Source organism: Phragmites australis, chromosome 14 (assembly GCF_958298935.1).
Source record: "Phragmites australis chromosome 14, lpPhrAust1.1, whole genome shotgun sequence".
Taxonomy (NCBI): domain Eukaryota; kingdom Viridiplantae; phylum Streptophyta; class Magnoliopsida; order Poales; family Poaceae; genus Phragmites; species Phragmites australis.
Genome location: NC_084934.1, coordinates 21,507,263 through 21,531,871, shown reverse-complemented (window position 1 = coordinate 21,531,871; position 24,609 = coordinate 21,507,263). Strand labels below are relative to the sequence as shown.

Genomic DNA, 24,609 nt, shown 5'->3' with positions numbered 1-24,609 from the left:
CTCGAGCCACTATACCAAAATACCATGTAAGCCCTATAAAAATATTCTTGTTTGTCATTTTGAGCTCATTTCCTACACCACGTAGTATTTTTTTTATCTACCAACGTGGAAGCGAAGTGAAAATGACCATTTCACTTCCTCTCTCATTTCTTCCTCACATCTCTCTCCGCTACGATCGATGGCTGCGTCGCACTTGTCTCGAAGCTCGACGCAACCCACGTCATCATGCAACTCGTCGATGCGCTCGCGCACTGCCACCGACACGGTGTCGTCCACTGTGATCTCAAGCTGAACAACATCCTTCTCGGTGGACGTGTACGAGAAGAAGGTGGATGTGTGTAGCGTCGGGTTGTCATGTACATGACGATTGCCGAGTACATCGAGTTACCCCAGCTACCTTCGCTGGTAGCACCGCCACAGTCGAGGAGGAAGATGAGGACGATGAAGAGGAACCACACAAGGGTAAGAGGGGGCAAGCCCCTATGTCTTCGCCATTGCAACCGAGAAGCCGTCGAGGTGGCGTTGTCGTTTTGCGGTAAGCCAACCATCAAGGTGTTCACGCCCATGCTGTGCAGGAGCCTCAAGTTCCCATCAAGGCTGTTCGTCGGGGTATCATCGACAGACAAGGACCTCATACGGCATATCTTGAGGCCACCTACGCCGTCGCCCCTCATTTATGGGCTGCCTGCGTCATCATCGCTCGACCCCGCAACTGACGACGCACCGCCATCGCCGTCGTTTGACCCCACGCTGCCGCCAGCGTCACTTGACTCCATGGTCAATGACGCGCCAACGCAGTTCTTCTTGGGGCCGCCATTGCGCATCGCCGCCGCTGGCTACTCCCCCGCGCCTCCTCTACCACCCTTCCCGCCGATGCCATGCGTGAGGATGTCAAAGGCATCAATGAGCTGGGGTGACTGAGGGCATAAAGATCATTTCCACTTTGCTTCCATGCCAATAGATAAAAAATAAATAAATAAAGTCACGTGATATTAAAAAAGTTTAAAATGACAAACGAGAATATTTTCTTAGCGCCCATATGGCATTCTGGCATATCAGGTGGAGAGGGTGTTTTTTTTAGAGATGTGGCAAAAATAATAATTAACCCTAGTGGGCCAGATTAGTATAAATAATACATGGGGCTGCTAGTTGTCGCGCCCGATGAGAGGAACCTCAGTCAGGTCCCGTCCCGTCCTGTCCCGTCCTGTCTATGTATCCATCGTCAGTCCATACTGATGATGGTGACGGTCTCTATCCGGTCTGCTCGTGGCTATCCGTGATCTAGGGAGGAGAGGGGCACACGATGCGTGACGGGACAGTGTCACCCTTGTGATCGAGGGAGGGGGGAATTGAAGGCAGTGCAGGTGCAGCATCCGGCCAACGGCGCTCTACTCTGCACCGCGAGCAAGACTGCAACAACCGAATTAGACAGGGTCGTCTCTAGGAATTTGAGGCCCCAATGCGAAATGCAAAATGGGATCTTAAAATTGAAAATTTTATATAACCAAAGCATACTTTCACTTAATTATATAACTTCAAGACATGTTATTTGTTATAATACTTAGAAATATATCAAATATTAATACTAAATAGTAAAGGTAGTACTCAAGCAATAAACTGACCTCATCTTCTACTGAAAAGCATCATCCTTTTAGTATTTCTTGAAATAAAATCTTCAATTATATCTTCATACTTAATCTTCTCCAAGATATCATTTTCAAGTGCTATTATCGTCAATCCATTGAGTCTTTCTTGTATCATAGTAGAACGCAAGTAGGATTTCAACAACTTTAGTTTAGAAAAGCTCCTTTCCGCTGATGCAACAGTCACAGGAATGGTTAACAAAATTCTGTATGCAATAACGGCATTAGGGAAACAGCCTAGCTGTTTCAAATACTTCAGAATATCAAGAGGCCCATAGATTCCTTAATAAGATCCTGAATGAACTTTAACTTCACATACAATTCTTTTCCGTCAATATATGAATGTTCTCCACTCTTAAGTGCAACCTCAAGATTAACAGAAGAAGAAAACAAACTCTTATCATCCAAGGAGCGCAGCTTATCTGAATTAAACAAGAAACTAAAAGTATTTTCGTACCCTTGATATTGCTCAAATCTCCTAGTAAGTGAAGCTATAGCTTGATCAACAACAGCTATAAAATAATTGACCCTAAATGACTCATGTGCAGACTGTGAAGTAATAGATGCATCATCAGTGCTCTCATCAAATTGTCTTTTTCTTTTGATTTACGCTTGGTGTGGAATTCTGGAGCAATATCCATCTCAAGTGCAATTTATTTTGCAGCTTCTAATGCATTTGAAAAGCCAGTTTCTCTATACTTATTGAAAAAGGAAATCAGCCCTTGTACTTTCTCCATTGCAATATAAATAAGCATATTCTTTGCTTGTAGTTACTTACTGACCAAATTAATAGCAGATAATATTTCATACCAGATGATTATTGTCACTAAAAATTCAAAGCCACCAAGTTCATTGTCCGCCAAGGATTTAGCTTCACTACTTGTCAATGGATCATTATCACTTTCAGCCACTTGTAGTAAAGCCTCCCTTATTTCCTGAATCTGAAACCTTATAGCCTCAACACTATCAACACGACTCTACCAACGAGTAGATGACAATGACTTGAGAGTCAATCATGTTATGTTATCTTTAAGAATTTGCTATTTCTTAGTAGAATTAGCAAATATTGTATAGATACGTTGTATAACTCCAAAAAAATCTTTTGCATTACCACAAGACTTTGCCATATCACATAGTGTTAAATTCAGACTATGACAACCACAAGCTGAATAAAAAGCTCTAGGATTTATATCCCTTGATGTTTTCCTTTCATATTTGACCCATTATCATATCCTTGTCCTCTCACATTGTCTACATTAAGGTCAAGATTCTTCAATTCATTTTGTAGAACATCAAACAATCCTTACCCAGTTGTATCATTTACATCCAAAAAACCTAAAAAGGATTCTTCAATGCAAATAGAACCTGAAGATGTATCAACATACCTTATGATCGAAGATATCTGTTCTTGGTGGCTTGCATCAGGAGTTCAGTTAAGGATAACTGAGAAGTAGTTTGCTTCTTTCACCTTTTCAATGATTTCAGACTTGATTGCAGCAGCTATCAAATTTATTAACTCATTCTGGATACCAGGACCAAGATAATGAATATGAATTTTTATCATTCGTGATGCGTTGAACATGCTGTTGGATAACTGGATCAAATTCAGCCAACATTTGAATTAATACTAAGAAATTACCATTGCTGTCTTGGTACAACCTGCTATTACTGCCACGAAATGCTATATTATGTTCTGCAAGAAATTTTACAATCAAGATAATTCTAAACAAATTTTTTCTCCAATAGTCCATTTCTTTTTGAAGTTTTCGCTGACCAACTTTATCAATTGTTTGATTCTTTTGCAACCTGAGACGCAAGTCATACCAAGTAGCCATATTCATAACATGTTCTGCACTAGTTTCATGCTCTTTAAGTCTAGTGCCAAGATGATGCCAGTCATTGAAAACCTCATTTGCTAACTGACCTTTCCCATGCCCCTTTCTTAATAATTTGCAACAAAAATAAAATACTCTGTCAAGCTCTTTGCTGTATATAAGCCATTCTCTGTCACACTTTTCTCCATTTAAGAGAACTCTAGTGTATGGTACTGCAGAAAACCATCTAGAGAATTTGTCTTTAGGACCTTTCTCAATAGACAAGTCTCTTTTAGGACCTTTTTGCACCAAAATATCAATAATTTTAGGATCAAGTGCATCCCAAGTTCTTGGATCAAATATATCAGGTTGAAAAGAAGTATTGATGTCATTGTTACTTTCAGTACTTGATGATCTATCTAAGCTGGGATCAACTCCATCAGTATGTCCACTAACTTCATCGGCAATATTAGTATCATCACCTTGAACAATTTCTGCAGCGTGAGTCTCAACTTCTACTGCAATGTTAGCATCATCACTATGACCCCCATCAACATTAGCAGCTGGAGTTTGATTTTCAGAATTAAATTGAGATTCTTTCATAACAAATCTATCAAGAGCACCCTTTTGAGATTGAGCTGCTGCTTCTAGTCTTTGTTTCTTCTTATACTTTTTATAACCAGAATCATACTTCCTATTTCTAGAAAACATGATGAGGATTGAGGAAATAAACGTCTTTCTGTTTTATAAATCAAACAACATTAATGATTTAAACAGTATATGAATTCTAGGATTAGCAAGATAAGAAAAAGATCAAAAGAAAAGAAGATCGAACCTGCGTGGAACGTGCCGCCCAGCACTAGTTCGTCTGCCGGCGCACCGAGGTGGACAGTGGTCGCTGCCGTTCTCGTCTATGAATCCAAGGGAATTTTTTAAACATGCATTGATGCATACCAATTGCACAGCCAAGATCGAATTTATTTAAACATGCAAAGATGCATACCAATTCTGTGGATCCAAATTAAAGAGCAGGAACGTGCAGTTGAAGGTCAGGCCGACGTTTCTCCAGTGCCTCCCGAGCAGCCCATCCAGCACCTCAAACTGCAGATGGTTCAGATCAAAGTTCAGGCGGACACAAGCAGGACGAGTAGCTAGCTAGCAGAGGGAATGAATGTACATGTGGTGTTACGTACTCACGTTGGCGACTCAGCAGACGGCAGGTGCGGCTGCGGTACTCAGCACTGCGGCGGCAGGGCACTAGGGGCTCGACGGCTCGACCTGGGAGATGGACGAATATGAACAGCCGAACAACGAAACAGACGAGCCGAATAGGATTTGGAGGCCCTGTGCGACAGCCCACCTCGCCCCTGCTACTCAACGGGCCTGGAATTAGAGCCTGCTGCGTGCTAACTCCAATCATTTGAGTATATTAAAATTTATATAGATAATATTCTATTAATTATAACTAGCAGTTAGTTCTAGCTATTGGAGCTGCTCTGATGGTAAAAAAAATTGAAGACTGCAATGCTTTATATTGTGACCTGAATCGCTGCAGATGAACTCGTGTCATGTTCATCCTGTCCTCAAGCAGGCATGTAGAGTTGATTTTTATAAAGTTTATATTTAGTAGAGTTCTAGCTTTAAATTTTTTAAGTGTGTCATCTATAGTTCTAAAAATTCTTAAGTTATAGGTATGAATAGTTAGAGGATATTTGATTGAATTATCTAGTTCTTATTTTAGATTAAAAATAGATATTTAAATTATTTTATTTCATTTTATACACTTTAAATCTACATCGATTTTGAAGTAGAGTTCTGTCAAATAAGATTGAAGTAGCATGGGCACCACTGGAAGTGCTTGCAGGTTTGACTCGGCATCACGGTGCCCATCCAGTTGGCATGCAGTTCTGTTTTTTTTTGCCGGAACGAGTTGGCATGCAGATTTAAACAGCGTCAAATTAAGTAGACGGATTTCACATGTTTACTTGGAATGGATAAACAGCATCAAGCTTCGCATTTTTTAGTGCAGGACTGCAGGACCCAGGCACCCAGCTGCCGGATTTGGTTGTGTTTTTTTTTTTCATATGAGCTGCTGGATTATGCTGGTGGAGTAAAAGTGATAGCTGCACAGATTACGCTAATGCACAGTGGCGGAGCTTGAAGAAGATTACAGAGAAATTAAGCTAGGAGAAAGATTGCAGAGAGGCCAAACTTAAAGAAGATGATAGGGAGGATACTGTTACTAGGCAGGAGAAACGGAGGGAGGGGGGCACGGCCCATTTTGATCCCAAGAAGCTTCACCCCTGCTAGTGCAGCTCTTTCTTTATAAACTGGGTCTTTCCCAATTGCTCAACAAGAGTTCTCTGGGCTTTTGGCTCTGGGTCAGTCAAAAGCCTGCTCAGCCTCGCCGATGCAGGTGCTCGAGACTTGAGAAGGAGCCAGATAGATAAGTTGGGCCATACATGGGCAATTGCTAACCGAGAGCCTTGTTTCATGGAGTTTTTTATTTTTATATTTTTTTAATTAAAAATTTAAATAAATAGATTTTTCGTAGAAAAAATTACAAAACTAGGCGCTGCATCCTCCTAAGAGTGCTGCAATCCTCTGAAAGGGTGGTTAGGCCTGCTAATCGCCCCTGGGAGGGCGGGTGGCCTAACCGCCCCCTCAGAGGGCGGTAAGGGGGCTAACCGCCCTTCTCAGGGCCCCCTGAGAGGGCGGTTAGCCCTATTGCCGCCCTTTGAGGGGGCGGTAATGGTATTTTTTCCTTCTGAAAATTATAAAATTTTATGTATTTCATCATAAATTAAAATAGGACATTAAGAAAATTTAGAATTAAAAATATTGAAGAGGAGTGGAAATGGTATACTAAGGAAGCGAGAATTTGGAGTAGGTTATGTAATAGTCGGAGAATAAAAAATCAGTAATTAGTACTCGCAGCATATTACGTGGGTATGCGGTGCGAACGACGACAAACATAGTATTAAACATAGGGTGAAAACATTACATAAGACTGTAACCACGACGATACGGCGAGGAAACGAAGGTGGTAGTACGGTTCGCACTAAGACCTACTTATTACTGCACCGTTCCTAATCATAACATGCCTTAGAGAGTGGAAGTATGTCGGGTTACATTAGATACTCTCTACTGAGTGCATCTAGGATATTTTTCCTTTCGGAGGGCATCGGGACTTGCCACCTTAGCACGGCGGGCTCTCTCCCGCTTCCTTGCCCTCTCAGCCTCCCGAGCTTAAGCCGCGGTATGGTGGTGCGCCGCCTTCCTCATGCACTCTTCTTCCTCCCGCTTGAGCGAAGTTTCTCTTGCTGTTGCTCGTACTCCCAACGTGCGTACGCTTCCCTTCTCCACCTCATGTTCATGTTGACCCACTGCTTTTGTTCCTCATTTTGCTCATTGTCGAGCCATTGAATAAAATCACAGAGCGGTAAAGGGGACTGAACAAATAGAACAAGATGAGCGGTTAGTAAAACAGGGTGCGAAATTGGCAGAGATGTGGCTGATATCTGTTGTTATACCGGTGGATACTCATATGTTCAATGTTGAGGCTTGTCATATTCGTAGTTGGCACACATGAAGAAGCGCAGCCCATAGGTGTATGAGATGTGCTGCGACTCGTGAAGCCTAGAAAGGTCACCACAGAAGCACATCAGTGGTTGGATACCTTGAGTGATGAAAATCCCCCAATGATTCTTTGGTGGGTTTGGTGGAGCTGAGGAAGATATTGCACTTGAAAGATCTGAGAAATGAGTGGTGCATCAACGTATGGAGGTTTGGCTATTTATGGTTGGGGGAGGCAGGAGCATTGGATTCGCTCTTGAAGAAAGGAGTGAGTGCAGGGGCTCAGATGGTGGCAGGAGCATTGGATTCTATCTTGAAAAATAGGAAAATTGTGTCATCGATGATGAACAGAGATTTCATGTTTATTGGTACCTATGTTGTCATTTATTATGTGGAAAGCTGTCCAGTGTTGTCACTTCTTGTCTAAAGCCTGCGTAAGGAGGCATGTGTTGTCATGTCATGGTTAAAGTTCAGTAGTGTGGTCACTTCATGATTAAAGTTACACTCCCGACAGAGTAAGCGAGGTGTCACTTCTTGCATAAGTAGCTTTGTAAGATATACATTGGTGACGACGATAGAATGTAGCGTGTTGTCATGTCGGATTAAGAAATGCAACTAGGATGCCATCGTTTTGGAATATGAAATGCAGTTACGACATGCTAAGTGGACCAACAAGAGTAAACGTATCTGAATACGTAGGAGTACATCGCGAATAGAATATGCATATGTAAGTTACAAAAATAAATCTAAAATTCTACTGCTGTCTCCCTCGTTGCCGTCGGCCGTGCCCCCCATCGTGGTCCCGATGCCGCTGGTTGACCCTCACGTGGCTCCTGGAGTAGGTGAGGGGGTCGGGTGGACCGACCTGTTTGGTAGGCCTAGTAGGGAGCACCGGTGTCGAGGCCTCGTCCTGCGTGGGCTGTGTCCGAAGGGGAGCACTGAGTACCTGGGACCGCTGGAGGACGTCGTAGTCAGGTGTGCCCCCGAAGAAGTCACGAACGAGGTCGTACGCGGGGTCCGGGCCAGCCTCATCCTCCTGACTAGGGTACGAGGACTGTGAAGGCTCTCCTGGCGTCCATGTGTACTGGCTGGAGGGGCCTACGAATAAATAATTATGTTAGATATGAACAATGTGAAAATGAAAGTAGTAATAAAAAATGTACAATGGTACCTGCGTGGTATGCCGGTGCAACAGAAGATGGCCAAGCGAGAGATGGAACGTATGTGTCTCCGACCTCCATCGGTCGACCAGGACTGCTATCAGCGACCGATCAAAGTAGAAACGATGCACCGCTGCCTCGGGGTTCTCCGTCGATCGGGCCTCAACCAAACGGCAAAGAAGCAGGAGTTCCACCGCTGCCAACCTAAAAGTATTGAAGTACATCAATAATATAGAATTACATCAGTGATATGGCAATTTCGTATGAAAGTATCGAAGTACCTGTGCTTCCATCGATCGTCGATCGTAAGTAGCTCTCCAGGGCCATGTGGTCGGAACACTCCTAACTCCGTCTGGTGCTTGGCGGACAAGAAGCTGCGGTGCCTCTTGTCCACTGCAGGGTCCAGAAGCTCGGGGGTCGCAGGGTCCGCCATATCTGCATTTGAAAGACATGTACATTAATGCATTGCTAGATGTAGATAGGAACAATAAACATTGAATGCAAATTCACTATACAACTATATGCAACATGAACACATTGCGGCATTTACTTACAAATGAAGGTTTAAATGCTAGAAATCGACTACAACGCGACATAATACTTACCTAGATAACAGGTGCATCAACAAGTGCATTTTTCGGACAATACTTGTACGCGTGACCTGTTTCATTGCACTGACTGCATCGCTTGACCCTAGGGCCCGCCTCGGATTCATCCATATCGTTGCGAATCCACTGAGTTTGTCTTTGGCCAGGTACGTTCTTCATCTTTTCCAAATCAGGCACATAGATTCTTGTAGGCCCTGGATTACTTGTAAAAGTATCAACAATGCCGTAACCATACAACTCATGATTCCAGGTGTTCATTATTTGATCTTTCATGAAGTACTTTGAAACATATTGCCTAGGAAGCATATGGTGCTCTGCACACGCAGCTATGATGTGTGTACAAGGTTTGTGGAGTAATTGTGGCTTCTGGCAAATACAAATGCATGTCCCACTCCTTAGCACACACTCTTGAACATGCCGCTCACGTCTTCCACCCCTCCGACCCTTATTCCGGCACAGGACACTGAACCTGTGCTCTGCAGTCCCCTCTTGATTTGCGCGATGCATGTGGGCCTTCTTAGTGGCCTTCTCCATATACTCACATAGCAACCGTCCGTAAAGCATACGATTGTCCTCCATTACATTTTTAGCAGCTGCATACCGATCAATAAAATACTTACAAGTCCCATGCAAAATGCCTTATACAATTCCAACAAGTGGTAGAGCCTTCTACAATTCCAACAAGTGGTAGAGACCTCATTCCTCGCATGACCCAGTTATAAACCTCTGCAAGATTTGTTGTCATTACTCCATACCTTGCACCACCACTGTCGTACAACAGAGCCTATTTTTCATTTGGCTCATTACGTATCCACTGTGAGAAGCTCCTAATAGCTTACCCTGACCTCCTTACTATCTGCGGAGTATCTGTTGAGAGAGGTCCAAGAGCTATCGGTTCATCACCATTTGGTGCAGCCTCCGCTGTTTGTTTTAGAGTTAGCTCATCAAGTCTTGCCCATAGGGCATTGAACTTTCGTTGCTGGTTTTGAATGCACAACTTTTTGAAAAGCTTCATCAACTCTTTGTTTTTAAACTGTCTGTAGAAGTTCGCACCCATATGGCGCATGCACCACCTGCTCTTGAGGTCGGGCCACTGCGCTGCTACACTCCGTCGAACACTACCATGTTGCATATCCAGCAAAGCCTGCAACAACCCTGCATGTCTATCATGAATCAGACACATATCTGGTCGGTCAAGAACAATAGCATGTTTGAACCGCTCAAGGAACCAATACCAGCTGTCCCCGTTCTCACTCTCCACGAAAGAAAACCCTAGTGGCAGCACTTGGTTGTTACCGTCGACTCCAATTGCAGACAATATCTGTCTTTTGTACTTCCCAGTCAGGAATGTTCCATCTAGGCATATGATGGGTCGACAATACCGAAATGCTTTGATGGTTGCAGCGAATGCAAAGAAAGCACGCTGTAATACTCTTTTCCCGCTGTACTCCACATCAGTCGAGGGGTAATGCTTGATATCATAGTAGCTGCCTGGGTTCCTTCCACAAATTATGGCTAATTGACGAGGTAGATTGTGATATGAATCTTCATATATTCCGAACTTCATCTCAATAGCCTTTTATTTCACCCTCCATGCCTTCGCATAGTTTATTGTGTACTGGAACCTTTGCTCAATAGCACAGATTATTGATCGTGGCTCATTCCTTAGGTTGTCCACAATCTTCCTGTACATAACATTTGCAATAAAGGCAGATGACAGGTTCCGGTGGGTGAACTCTATTTCCTTAATGTGACAATTATGTTCCTTAACTATTGAGCACTGCCAGTAGTCTACCTATTTCCCTCTGAATGCGCGCACCCGCCAAGGACACTGAGGCACCAAACACTTCACATCATACTCCCTTTTACTGAATTTAACAACCTTGAACTATCTCCGAAGAGACAACGACCAGAATTTAATTGCATCAATAATTGCCTCCTTTGTATGGTACATAGCACCCTGGAACACCTCATTCTCATGGTACTGCCACGGTGTCCGATCAGCCTCGCTAACCACCAGCTTTGAAAATTCATGATCCCTCCACTCTGCAGGCACTGGAGCATTACCCTCCTTGTCAGATGAATCCCCATCGGTAAGGCCTTCCTCCAACTCTTGATCCTCCAACTCCATCTCTTTAATGATGCTAGGGATATGCTCCCCTTCATCGGTTACACCCATCGGTTGCAGCTCTAGAATATCTCCAACATCTTCCCTGGTCCCGACATTAACCTACTCCGATTCATCTTCCACTGCCTCACTTGGTTCTGCTACTGCTTCCGCAGAGTTCACCTCAGTTTGATCTTTCAGGTACGCCTCAGCTAACAAAACCAGAGGCATACCACGTTCACAAGATATATCTATATACTGCCTCCAAGTTGATGTGACTTCCATGAGAACAAGCTCGTCAAAGTATCCATGACTAGCACGGCTGAGGATAGCTTTTAGCTTCAGCTCATGTTGCTGCGGATCTAGTTGGAAAAACAGTATAAGCCATTTGCACGCACCCACAATGGTCATCTCATTAGCTTTACTATGACTCTTCATGACATGACGAAATCCAGACAGATCTACACCGTTAGGACCGTACCTAATTTCACCCTCACCATAATATATCTGAAAAATTAATTTATCTGCCATCCCTGGAAACACCCGCAAACATAACCAGTGTTAAGACCGACGAACTATATTTCTTATTATCAGAGAAAATAATTTACCGACACCGATTCATACATAACAATAGGTTTTCAATAATAGTCCTAGCCAAACTTACCTACAAATATTACTCTATACAATCTACATTTACTAGCTATTCTACCGTGTGGAAATTAAACGCTATCATTTTCTAAACGCTACATCCTAATTTTGCCTATTATCATACAGTACTAGCTCCTAGGTCGCATAATACAACCCTACAATTATTATTCTATAAAATCTACATTTCCAAAACTAACATAGTAAAAATAATATTCTATATTTCACTGCTATTATACTATGTTCTAAGTAAATTTGACAATTTTCTACTAAACATAGCATTTTCTAAACCCTCGGTCATAAATATCTAAAACCTATGTCATATACTACTACTGCACTAATTAACAATAATAAAAAGAAAAAGAAGACTTACCGGAAAGTGATCTTCAAATCCGCGGATCAAATGCAGCAGGGCTTCGCTGGGCTCTCTTCCTCCCCTCTCTTCAACTCTCTTCTCCTCCCTCTTCACAACTTTTGCTTTTTTCTGAATAAAATGGGATTTGGGGCTAATTTTAGCCCCTTTTATAGAAGAGGCCGGAGGGGGGTGGAGGCCGAGCGGCACAGGCGGGAAGCCCCTTACCGCCCCCCTGAGAGGGCGGTAAGGACCCCTACCCGCCCCCTCAGGGGGCGGTAAGGCACCGGTCACGGGCGGGCAGGCCCTAGCCGCCCTCCGAGGGGGCGGTTAGGCCTCCCGCCCTCTGAGAGGGCAGTTAGCTGGCCTAACCGCCCTTTTAGAGGGCTGCAGCCCTCTCGATGCATGGAGGTGGAGCCACCTTCATTCCAATCATCTCACATCATTGAATATTAATTGCAATAATCTCACAATATTGAAAGAACATTTGCAACAACTCAATCTCGATTTATTCAATACAGAGGGAGTTCATTTTGACATATACATGGTGTCTACTACTTTCGCACATAAAACAGAAGTAGAGAGAGAGAGAGAGAGAGAGAGAGAGAGAGAGAGAGAGAGAGAGAGAGAGAGAGAGAGAGAGAGAGAGATTATATTAGTGCTCATAATGAATATAACAGAGTTGCTTTCTTAGGACTGAGAGGAATCAGGAATTAAAGGAGCACCAATATCTCAAGACCAACATGTGATCTGAAAGAATGAAGAGCAATGTAGAGCTTGTTTACTTCCTTGTCCCTGATGGCGTGACCCTACCCACTATTTCTCCAGTCAGGATGGTCCCAAGGGGAGTGCTTGTCATTGCCGCCCCTGCGCTTGGCTGGCTTCTATCGATCGTGATGGGTGGCCAAGCCGTGCTTTTTGCGAATTAGATGATTTGCGATGACATAAAAATACCGAGAATCGGAGCATTTCAATGGAGGAAACTTCAATTTTGGCTACTGAAGTTACCATGGCCACGAGGCTCTGCGAGTCCTTGGTCAAGATGGTGGGCACCGACATGGCCTTGCTCGTTTTCCTGCCCGTGTTGCATGCCTTCTTATTGCTAATGACATGTGGTCCGACACTCTGCATGTGCACGCGCACGCGCAATTGTAAGGAATTCTACTATGGAAAACTACTAATGTGCATGCCGAATTGTTTTTGTTGTTTGCATGTACCACATAGGTCCACTTCTGCGGGGCGCGCGCCAGCGCCACGCTGTCGGGCGAGGCGGCCGATGACGTGCTCGGGAACAGCAGCCCGAACGGCCGCCCCGTGCCACTGCTTGGCGCTACCCTCTCCATCAAGGTGAGGCATCCCGTGGTCGTGTCGAAGCCTACTGATGCTGCCGGTATCGCAGCGGCACCATAGCTCTAGTCCATGGCATTGATCCACGTGCGGGTGCGGACCGGTCGTCGAACGCGAGCACGGACGCCCCCGCGCTCCCCCATGTGTTCCCGCTATCCGGCACATAGGCCGTGCTGACCCCGACCGGCTCGGCGGTGATCCGAAGGATGGGGAGCTGAGCCGAGACTCCTGAGAGAGAGAGAGAGAGAGAGAGAGAGAGAGAGAGAGAGAGAGAGAGAGAGAGAGAGAGAGCAGTGGATAAGGAATGGGAGGCTGTGGAGAGGAAGAGGAGAGATCAAGACAATAAGGAATGATGGCGGATGTGAGAAGAGTCTGTAAGACAAAAAAGTAGAATGAATAATAATTTTGGGTCTGGTAGCACTATCAGTGCCAGTGGTAACATGAACTAGTACTGATAAAAAGTATCAGTGTCGGGTCATGCTTATCAGCCAACACTGAAGTATCGGTGCTAGTTTTTTTTTTCAAAAGTCAGTACTGATACTCAATATCAGTACCGATTCAACCAGGCTCAATTGTCAATCGAGCGCAAGAAGTGAGGAACCAATAGCTCGCGTGACTATCTACTTTTGTAGGGTGGATGACTTCAGGATTGAGACGAAGTCCACACATTCCTAACACTAAAAAGCATGATTGTTATCACACTGCCTAATGCTTGCACGGCCGTGTATGCATGTAAATATCTGACTATTTTAGTCTGTTTCTGAACTGACTCTACTCTGTTTGACTCTGAAACAATATGTATTGGAATTCATATCCGTGCAATATATATCCGCTCCGACTCTAAATTTGACAAAAAAATATATATATATATACGAATATCGTACGAGCATTATATGTTTGAATCCGTTTCGTTTTCACCCTAACAAAAGCTAATTGGGCTTTGAGATAGTGGAGTGCAGTAGTGAGAAAATGTCCAAAAGAGTATGAATAGTGTGTTGAGTTGAAATACAACACGTAATTATCAAATTTTAACAACTCCTGATATCTATGACTATTATATATGATATATAGTCAATTTTTTGCAAGGTGTGCCATTGTTGCATACAAGTACAAAACTAACGCAGAAAAACATATTCCCATGGAAAATTAACAGTTCTAAGCAAACGTTAAAAATAGAGTAATAGTTACCTGAAGCTTGTGAACTATGTTGGACATCTTATCCAACATCTCAATTTCTTTTACCTAGCGCAAAGGAAAAACTGTATATATAAAATTCAGATATGCACTTATGCTTTCATTATAAACGGAAGATCGAACCTCTTCGAAGAAGTCTTAGAGACCATAACCCGAGTTGTTCTTTTGGATTTTTTTAAGGGTACATACTCAACGCGCACCCCACACACACCACGTGTATGCACACACGTCTGCACGTGTCTTACACACGCTATGAGATATTAGAGGACATTAGACAAAGTGTACGTGAAAAATACATAGTATTACTGAACATGTATGCATGTGTACCTAACTTGCTTGGATCACATCCGAAGTGATAAACACCCCTGGGAACAAATCCTGCCGTCGAATTGAAAGGATCAACAGTGGTTCCAGAAAGAATATTATTAAATTATCCATGAAGTCAGACAGTAGTTACTATAACTTTGGCACTCAATTTGCTATCTCATTTCTTACAAGATTTCCTAACCAGAAAGCCAGTTAGCCTTCTATGTCAGATATTCTAAGTAGGACGACAGTGCAGAGACCTCAAACTGTTTTCCATTATTAAAAAAAGGGAAAAATGCAACCCCTAAAGTTACTTGGATTTTAACTTTCCCAAAAGTTGTTTTGTTGCAAAAAACCTCTCAAAGGTTTGGTTTTGTTCAAAAACACCCCAAAAATTCAAATTTTTTAAAAAATCATAAAAAATTCTAAAAAAACTAGAGACAATTCTAAGACCTTTTGTGAATTTTGTTTCAAAAATAATATCCTTTGCATCATATTTCATGGAGAGGAAGTTTGAAAAAAAAGGAAAACGTGTAGCTCATTTATTAATTTGAGTTAAATGCATAATTAATTATTTACTAATCCAATAATCGTGAAACTAATTTTTTTTAGTCTTCTTACATGATCCTCTATTTTCTAAAAATACATAAAATCTTGAAATAGTTATTGTAACGCGCATGATTTAGTAAATGTGTTGCAAATAGATTAATTCATAAGTAATCCATAACACCCCCAAAATTAGTGAAACGACTTTTATTAGTTTACTTAAATAATTATTTGTGTAGGAAAAATAATGGTAGACATGATAAAGTTAAAATAACATGAGTTAATAAATGAGCTGCACATTTTTCTTTTTTTTTAAACTTCCTCTCCATAAAATATGATGCAAAGGATATTATTTTTGAAAAAAAATCACATAAGGTCTTAGAATTGTCTCTAGTTTTTTTAGAATTGTTTTGTGATTTTTTTTATTTTTTTGAATTTTGGGGGGTTTTTTGCAACAAAGTCAAACTTTTGGGGTTTTTTCAACAAAACAATTTCTGGAGGAAAATTAAAATCTAAGTGACTTTTAGGGGTTTTTTTTTTTTGCATTTTTCCCTTAAAAAATTCTGAGTAGGAAAAAATCACCATACAGTCTACCTACTGACCCATGAAAACTAAGGGGAAAAAAGAAGAAGAAAAAGCAGAGAGATAGAAACGACGAACAACACACATGGACTATGCGTAGCACGGTAGCAGTCTGTATACAAATCACTGCAGTTAAGTGTTGATAACAACTGGATCGACGATCAATTAAAGAAAGCATAGAAAAGAGGTACTCCACAAAAATATCGAAATCAAGAAGGACCTCCTCGGAGAATAGAGGGAGCCCTCGCCCCTGTTCCTCGCGCGATGAACTGAACAGCAAGCAGGTCAAGAACTGTTGGTGCTGCCCAGGAGGGAGGGCTTTGGAGCAGCCGTTCGATAATAACATGGCAAGGATGATGATCCGGGCAGCGCCGGCCAGCACTAGAAACAATTGCCTAGCAGACAACCTGGTTTAGCAACTAACTAAAGAGACTTAATGCGTATTGTTGGAGGGAGGAATGCACCAGTCCTCGTTCGGTTATCCAAATGGATTAACCGGGCTGGGCTGGCACCGTCGTCCATTGTGCCAAACCAAGATGGGGCTAGTTGCATGAGGGCCGGCCCCAGAGACGGGCTATCGGTCGTTCAGTGAGTTCGGTGGACGAGCGCATCTTCACGGACGCGTCTGCCATTGCGGCGAACCAGAGCGTGGCCAGGCCTCGGCTGGCTGACTTGTGTCAGTTGGCTGCACCTAACCTGCCAGGGCTCTGTAGAGTTTTCTTTTTTAGAGGACGGGCCATATCAGACTATGAAGTCGGATTATCTGGGCTGGGAAAGTAACCAGACTGGCAATTAAGGGCCTAGCCGCAATTTGGGCCAAGCCCAAAATGTTGTGCTCTATTTTTTATTTTTTGATTTAAAAATATCAAAATTACGTGGTTGTTTTGGAAATTTGGAATAATATGCGCCCTTGCCTGTTCAGTGGGCTAGAAGTACAAATCACACATCCACAAGGCGAAATGTTTAAAAATCATAAAAATGTTGCATTCCAATATTCTCAACCTTGCAAACATTATCGAAAGAGTCATAAAACATTTTAAAAAAAATTTGTAGTGTAGAAAATGCTATCATCTAGCGCTCCACAAATTTTCAACTCAAACAAATATTTATACAATGAGAAACATAAAAAAACAAATTTCAACAATGATAGCATCATCTGCATCACATTTTTTTTAGGATTCTTCATAGCTATTTTGATAGTGTTTTGAAGGTTGAGAGCATTAGATGCACTATTTTTATGATTTTTAAACCTCTAACCTAGTGGATGGGTGATTTTTTATTCTCGCCTATTAAACGGACAAAAGACACATATTTCTGTAAATTTCCAAAATGATTGCATAAATTTGCAAATTTTAACATAAAAAATATAGAAAAAATTCCCTATTTTTTTGATATCTTTACTAAATGGTTGTTTGGTTTCAAGCAAAAGAATGCTCAAATCTGGTTGTTAGATTGACCAAATGTGTATCCAAAAAAACTGACCAAATGTGCCACAATTGTTCATGACCGGTTTCCTTAAAAAGAAAAAATGCAACGCCTTTATTTCGGCTCCTTAGTTCATTTACCAAAGAATGGTGAAAACATAGTCTAAAGGTTCGATAACACAATTTTATAGTTACCAGTAATTAGCACACATTAATTTTTTAGATAAAGGACTGTTTTTAATTCAACCTCTGCATAAGGCATGCACTCAACTATTTATTTTTATAAAGTGTTAGCCATAGACTAGAAAGAAAATTGCCAACAAATAGCACACATTCACAAGTATGAAATATGAATGAATGAAAGAAACTCAAGTACAAAATCCATTAGTAAATATACATCATGCTTGACAATATCTCTATAAATCATGTCTCTAATAATATGCAACATGAACATTTCATTCTTTTCATCGCCGCCTCCTTTTGCAGCGAGGACCAAAAGCCCGTACCAGCTACCCGACGTACCTTTTATTTTTAACGAAAAAGGGACCTTTTATTTTCTTAAGAATAAATAGCAAGTTCATCATAGGTCAATGGCCAATGCAACGTAAACAACTTGATGGAATTTAGAAACTATTAATATTGAATCAACGGCCAATTACTATACATACAAATCTTTATGTACAACATGTATACTATATTTGGTTTGATTGTGTACATCAAGGGTAGTTGGAATAGTTTATCATGATTTCGAGTACCTGTGGTAAGTTCAGAAAATTTTATTGAAGGTATATATGCCAAAGTAAACCCCTTACCAAACCGTCGACTAAGTCATCCTACTTACGTATTAACACGGTACGGTGGACTAGTCAACTATATATTTATATATGTTTTTATGTATGTTGTATATGCGTCATAATTATATAGATTTAGTTACATATAAGACTTACAGTTGTATTAACAGTATATAGTGGAGTCAGAGTAGGATCCCGGTAGAATTATAGTAGTACTCTTGTAATTAAGCGTCTTTATAATTTTGATAGGAGGGTCGTTGTTATAACTATAATGATATAGTGATAGATTCATAAAGATCGGTATTATTTCTGCCGGAACCCCGGTGTGGCCAGTGTTACTAGATGTGGAGGGACACCCGTAGTCACATCCGAGGATGTAGACTTCAGTTGAACTTCGTTAACAAATATCTTTTTTTTTTTGTCGTCTATGATCCGTTGCTTTTGCTAATGATTAATTTTCTAACAATGTACCACTTGTGCTACAGTGCATGCGTTGACAAAGTCTTCCGTTCAGGTACACTCCTGATATATTACTGATTTTTTAGGGAAAGCAGACATGAGAAACCATGAAGGCTTTACACATACTAATTAAATCGAGGTTGCAAGTAGTGCTAGGGGTGGCGGTGGGTCGAATCGGATTTTTATGGGTTTCAGACACGTTAGAGACGAGTTCAATAGTCAAAACTGATCCATAGTGTCATCCAGTCGCAGGCCCGACCTAAGTCGAATTCAGATCTGAATCCTATTTTGCACCCGTAGATACCACCCGAAACTTGAGGCCACCCCATGGCCGATAGGCCACTGTGCCACACCCACTCACCTGGCCACCCCAGGACCCCATGGGCCCAATCCGCTACTCCACAGCTTCCCTGACTCCCCATCCCCCATGCTTAGTCGATGTCGTTGTCCTCCCTAGCTCCTCCATCTCCTCCTCCCCTCCCCCTCCAACTCCGTAGACAGACGAACGGTGTCGGCGTTGTGGCAAGGTGAGGGCACCAGCGTGGGAGGCACAACGAGGGAGGCTGATGGGCCGGCGGCGAGGGAGTTGCACTGTTGCGCAGGGAAGACGAGCTGGCGCTAGGAATAAATCTAGATCCGCTCCTCACAAGTCTTCGGTCTCCCATCGGAGCTCGGGCCTCGTCGAAGTCAGGATTAGTTTTGCACCGGTAAGTATTTTGGGATCGGATTAGGTTTTCTATCTCGGATCTTGTGTCTGATGCATTCTCGCTCCATCCAGCCATTGTCACCCTTAAGTACAGCCGCTGCTCAATTTGGACGTTGACCCCAAAGCAGCCTTTTAGTGCTTGTGGCTCTGACATAGATCGACGAAGAGAACCAACTGAGGGAAGTCTTCGTTGAGTTTATGCATGGCTTTCTGTTAAAAGAGCACGCAAGCGAGGGGGTTTTAGGCTTATTCAAGGTAGGCCCATACATATTCAGTTTGTTTTGGCTTAGCTGTTATGCTATTGTCTGCTGTGTACTCCCTCCCGTTTCTTTGTAGTCTCCAAAATATACCTTTAACTGTTACTTTCCAAACTACACAAAAGAGAATAAGTTTTTAAAAACATGATGATAAGAAAATATACCTTTTTTATGTCAAATCATATAATTTCGAAGGCCGATTATCGCTATCGGTTCATAGCATGAACTGACATTAATAGTCGCCGACTATTACTGCTAATTTGACATGAAAAAGGCCAATTTGATAGTGTCAATTTAAAAACCAACAGATGCATTTATGAACTAGCACTGATAGAACTTTCTATAGAAGTGACACTGCACAATAATGAGATAAGGCTCAAAAATCACTACGTAAAAAACAAACAAAGGAGATACTATATAAGTGACGGATAAAAGTAACAGGTTGTAGTTGTGACCTATCACTAATACCAATCATTGGTGACGGATGAAAACTTAACCCGTCACTAATGACACTCATCATTCACAGGTCATCGTAGGTCAGTCATTGGTGACGGGTCAAGTTTTCACCCGTCACCAATGACTAACTCATCGATGACGGCTCTCATAGGCCTTTCATAAGTGACAGATCGAGTTATGACCCGTCACTAATAACGTTATTCAGAAATACAAAAAATGATCCAAACATTGAAAAAAATTATTTTTATTTTATTTTTCTCTTATTTTTCTCACTTCAGAAGCACTAGAATATGAACCAGTACACTTCTGCTCAAGTTTAATGTAAGGGGTAATGGCTATGGATACAAACGCTCGTTTCGAAAACGATGTATAAACTTCCGGAGGCGAGAACTCAATCTTTCAAGCCGTTTTAGGCCTCGAAAAATTCACTGAACCCGACAAAGTCATGGAGAAACGGATGTAACTTTTTCTGTAGATGCCTATAGAGTCAGAAAAGGTCGAAATCGGGGTCCGTATGTAAAAGTTATGGCCATTTAACTGAAGACACTTCGAGTCAACTGGTTTTTAGGTCTATTGTAAAATTAACATTGGTGACGGGTCATAACTGTGACCCGTCACTTATGACCCTCGGCAAAATAGTTAAAATGATCTTTTATCCGATTCCCTTCAGGACGCACACGAGGTTGAGGTGGTTAGGCAGCTACGTGCGCGAGGGGCAGTCGCGAGTTCGATTCCCACGGAACGCACATTCTAAAAACAACCTAAAAAATAGGTAGATTCACGTGACGAGTGGTGATAGGCCTGAGTTGGATTGGCTTGGGTGTAATATATATATATTTTTTGACTTTTTTCGCGTCCAAAAAGCGCGAAAACCATATATCAGTCATAAGTGACGGATCACAAACAAGTCATAAGTGACTCGTCACCAATGACTTTAACAAGTGACAGATCAAGTTTTGACCCATCACTAATGACCTTATTGGTAACGGGTTCTTACCCGTCACTTATTACATGTCATTAGTAACGCGTTCGGGATGACGGGTGCGGACCGCACCCATAACGGCTTGTCTATTTTTCACGTAGTGAATTGAGTGAAACAGATAAAAATTTCACTTGAAATATGTGTAAAGATAAACCCTCTGAATATAACCGTAGGCTTACAAAAGTGAATAGCTTTTAGAAAACGAATGTATTGAAGGGGTCAACCAAATGCGTGCACGTGCCATGTACTCGTTCTATTCATATAGCCATAGCACTTCTATACCTCTCTCTATTTATCTATTTTGGCATCTAAGGAGCTCCTCAAGTTTGTTGCACTTATCCATTTAAAATCTGCTCAGCGCTGCTAGAGTTCTTAGTTTAAGCTGAGATACTCTTAACTGTATTATTGCGACTTGTACATGAGGGCATTTTTTACTTTCCATACAAGAGGCACCACTAGTCATTGCAACTACCACTAGTGAGCGGGCGGGAGTGGTCTGGGTGGGAAAAAAAAATGGATTTTTTCAGTGCAGAATCCTATAATTTTGAGGACCGGTCATCACTATCGATTCATGCTAGTTCTTAAATTGATAGTGATAGTCGCTAACTATCACTGTTAATTTTGTAGTGCTAACTAAAACAGGCAATGATCACTGCTACATAAAACCCCATCGGCGACTGCCTATCCGCACTGATTTTGCTATCACCGACAATGATAAAGTATTATTACCAGTTCATAATTACCAATAACAAAAAATCCGATGAGCCCGTTGGAACTGATAGTGATATCACTTATCACTGTCATCCACATCGATTGCAAAAGATCGACTAATTCTATGCAATAGCTAGCTTACGCTTCTTTGCCGGCAAACTATCATCATCCTCCTCCACCTCAGTCGAGCCCTCGAGGTTGATCATATCCTCCTCTTCCTTCTCCTCCTCGATGGAGAAGGTGTCCTCGAAGCCAGCTGTGCTAGCCTCATCTTCCTTTGAGCTCATCGCTGGGAAACACAGGGGTGGGTTTCCTCCATGAAGTGCTGCCAGTCCTCATTGTGTGGGGAGGAGGAGAGGTCACCAGATAAGACTGCCATTGCCTCGTCCTCCAAAGATGACGATAGTGGCAACTCAGAAGAGGCTAGATGTGGAGAAGGAGCGATGGGTGGTGGCGGTGGAAAAGGAGAGGCCATATGAAGATGATGTAGCTAACTTGGAACTTTTTGAGCTAGAGGAGGAGCAACAGTTTTAATAGCCGTTCACGAAAGACAAAGGGGTGCCACACAGTTTTAATGGTGCAAAAGATGAAAGGACGCACAAGAGTTATGAAGGGGGAAGTTAAGCTATCACTATCTGTTGGTAACATAGTGCTGGCTTATCAATATCGGTTGGTAACTACAGCCTACTATGATAGAGGTGCACAAATCGACACGTCGGTCTATCACTACCAATTGGTAACTTCAACTAGCACAACTTCAATCTCTATTAATCCACTTACCTCTGTCATTTTCTCTATGCCACAAGTGAGAATTCACTCTTACACTGCTGAGAGCAAAGCTCTTTATTCTTCCTTTCTTTGACTGTGAGAGGTTTGTTCTTTGACTATGAGAGGTTTGTGAAGAAACACGTTTTATTTTCATCATAATCTAGTGTTTCATTCTTTTAAAAATACTTAGATATTTGTCTTTCTTATCTTATATTTTACAGATCTACTTCTTCTATTATTGTGATGGCTCGTTGGAATCCTTTGAGAGTTAGGGTCAGCCAGCTTGTCGCTCGTCATCTGGGTCTGGTTCCAGGCCCCCAAGAATGTTTGTGTTCATCCAACTCGAAGCCGGTGGATGACGGTTGCTGATATTCTCTACTAGCCCTAGGATTGAACAACACCCACGAGATTGCCATTGAGCTCTGCAACAACTATTACCATGTTATATTCTCTTTTCGTGATAATGCTCTGTTTCTATATGGTCATTTGTAAACTGTTGATGATGACAATGTATCCTTCACTAGTGTGAGCTACATCAGCCTAGTAGAGGAGGAAGATAACATCTAACACTCCACAAATTTTGGACTCAAATAATTACTTGTACAATGAGAAAAAAAGACAAATTTCGACGCTCATAGTGTCCTCTACACCACATTTCTTTAAAAAAAATTCATAACTATTTCAATAGTGTTTTGAAGGTTAAGAGCATTGGAACACAATATTTTTACAATTTTTAATTCTCACCCACTAAATGGGTGAGACAACTATTTTTGCAAATTTCCAAAATGGCCATATAATTTTGCAAAATTTAAATTAAAAAAATATGAATAAAAAAGTTCTCTATTTTTTTGTCAACATCTTTAGTAAATGGCTGTTTGGTTTCAAGCCAATGAATGCTGAAATCTGGCTATTAAATAAACCAAATGTGTATCCCCTAAAAAACCCAACCAAATGTGTCACATTGGCTCATGACAAGTTTACTTAAAAAGAAAAACTCAACGTCTTTATGTCGGCTCCTTAGGTCATTTACCAAAGAATTGTGAAAACTTAGCCTAAAGGTTCGATGCCACAATTTTACAGTTACGAATAATTGGCACACATTAGCTTTTTAGATAAAGGTCTGTTTTTAATTCAGCCTATGCATAAGGCATGCATATTTCATTCTTTCCCTCACGGCCTCCTTTTGCAACAAGGACCCGAAGCCGTACCAACTACTCGAGGTACCCAGGCCTGTTGAGTGCATCAACACGAAGTAAGGTCCAATTGCAAAGGACCTTCCATATATTTTTAATCAAAAAGGGTCCTTCCATTTTCTTAAGAATAAATAGGAAGCTCATCATAGGTCAATGGCCAATACAACGTAAACAAATTGATGAAATTTAGAAACAACTAATAATAGATCAACGGCCAATTACTATACATACAAACCTTCATGTACAACATGTATACTATATTTGGTTTGCACTACTATAGAAAGCGTCATTCGTGTCCCTTTTCACTGCCAGTTCGGAAATAATCTACAGTGATAAGGTATCACTACTAGATTTAACCTTGAGCCGTTAAGAATTGGCAATAATAGTTGATATCACTACCGTTTTATAGCTAGAACCGACAGTGATAAGGGCTATCATTACCAGTTCATAAGCTCATCGAAAGAGATATAATTGAGCTAATACGAACCGACATTGATAAGGATTATCACTGCCTATCAATAAGCTCCTCGATAGAGCAATAATTGCGCCAATATGAACTGATGGTGGTAATCCTTATCACCGCCGTTGATTTTCTAAACCGGTAGTGATACTTTGCTGCCGGTTTGTATTATCACTACCGGTTTGTATTATCACTAACTACAGTGGTAATACTTCTATAAATCCCGTGCATGTCACCCTCACTCCACTCCCCATCTCACTTCACTCCCCATCTCAACAAATCGATCACAATGGTAGTGGTGGTCGAAGTGGTGCGGTGGTCACCGTCGCCACTTCGATCATCTCTACCCCTCGGATCCGTCTTCCTCATCTCTCTAGCATGTTGCAGACCTTGTAGTCGTGCTTGGCACGGTCACGCTTCCTTGTTTCCTAAAGCTTGAGCGGTCTTCCCTATCTTTTGAGCCTCTCACTAACCTCGTGGTTGCGCCGCCCTATTTCCCCAAGCCAGAGCCATCTTCCCGGT

General features: G+C 41.8%; 1 pseudogene; it reads right to left on the bottom strand.

Annotated features, from left to right (window-relative positions):
- Positions 1-1,623: 1,623 nt before the first annotated feature.
- On the bottom strand, positions 1,624-21,953 carry LOC133890323 (uncharacterized; annotated as a pseudogene).
- Between the last annotated feature and the right edge of the window lie 2,656 nt (positions 21,954-24,609).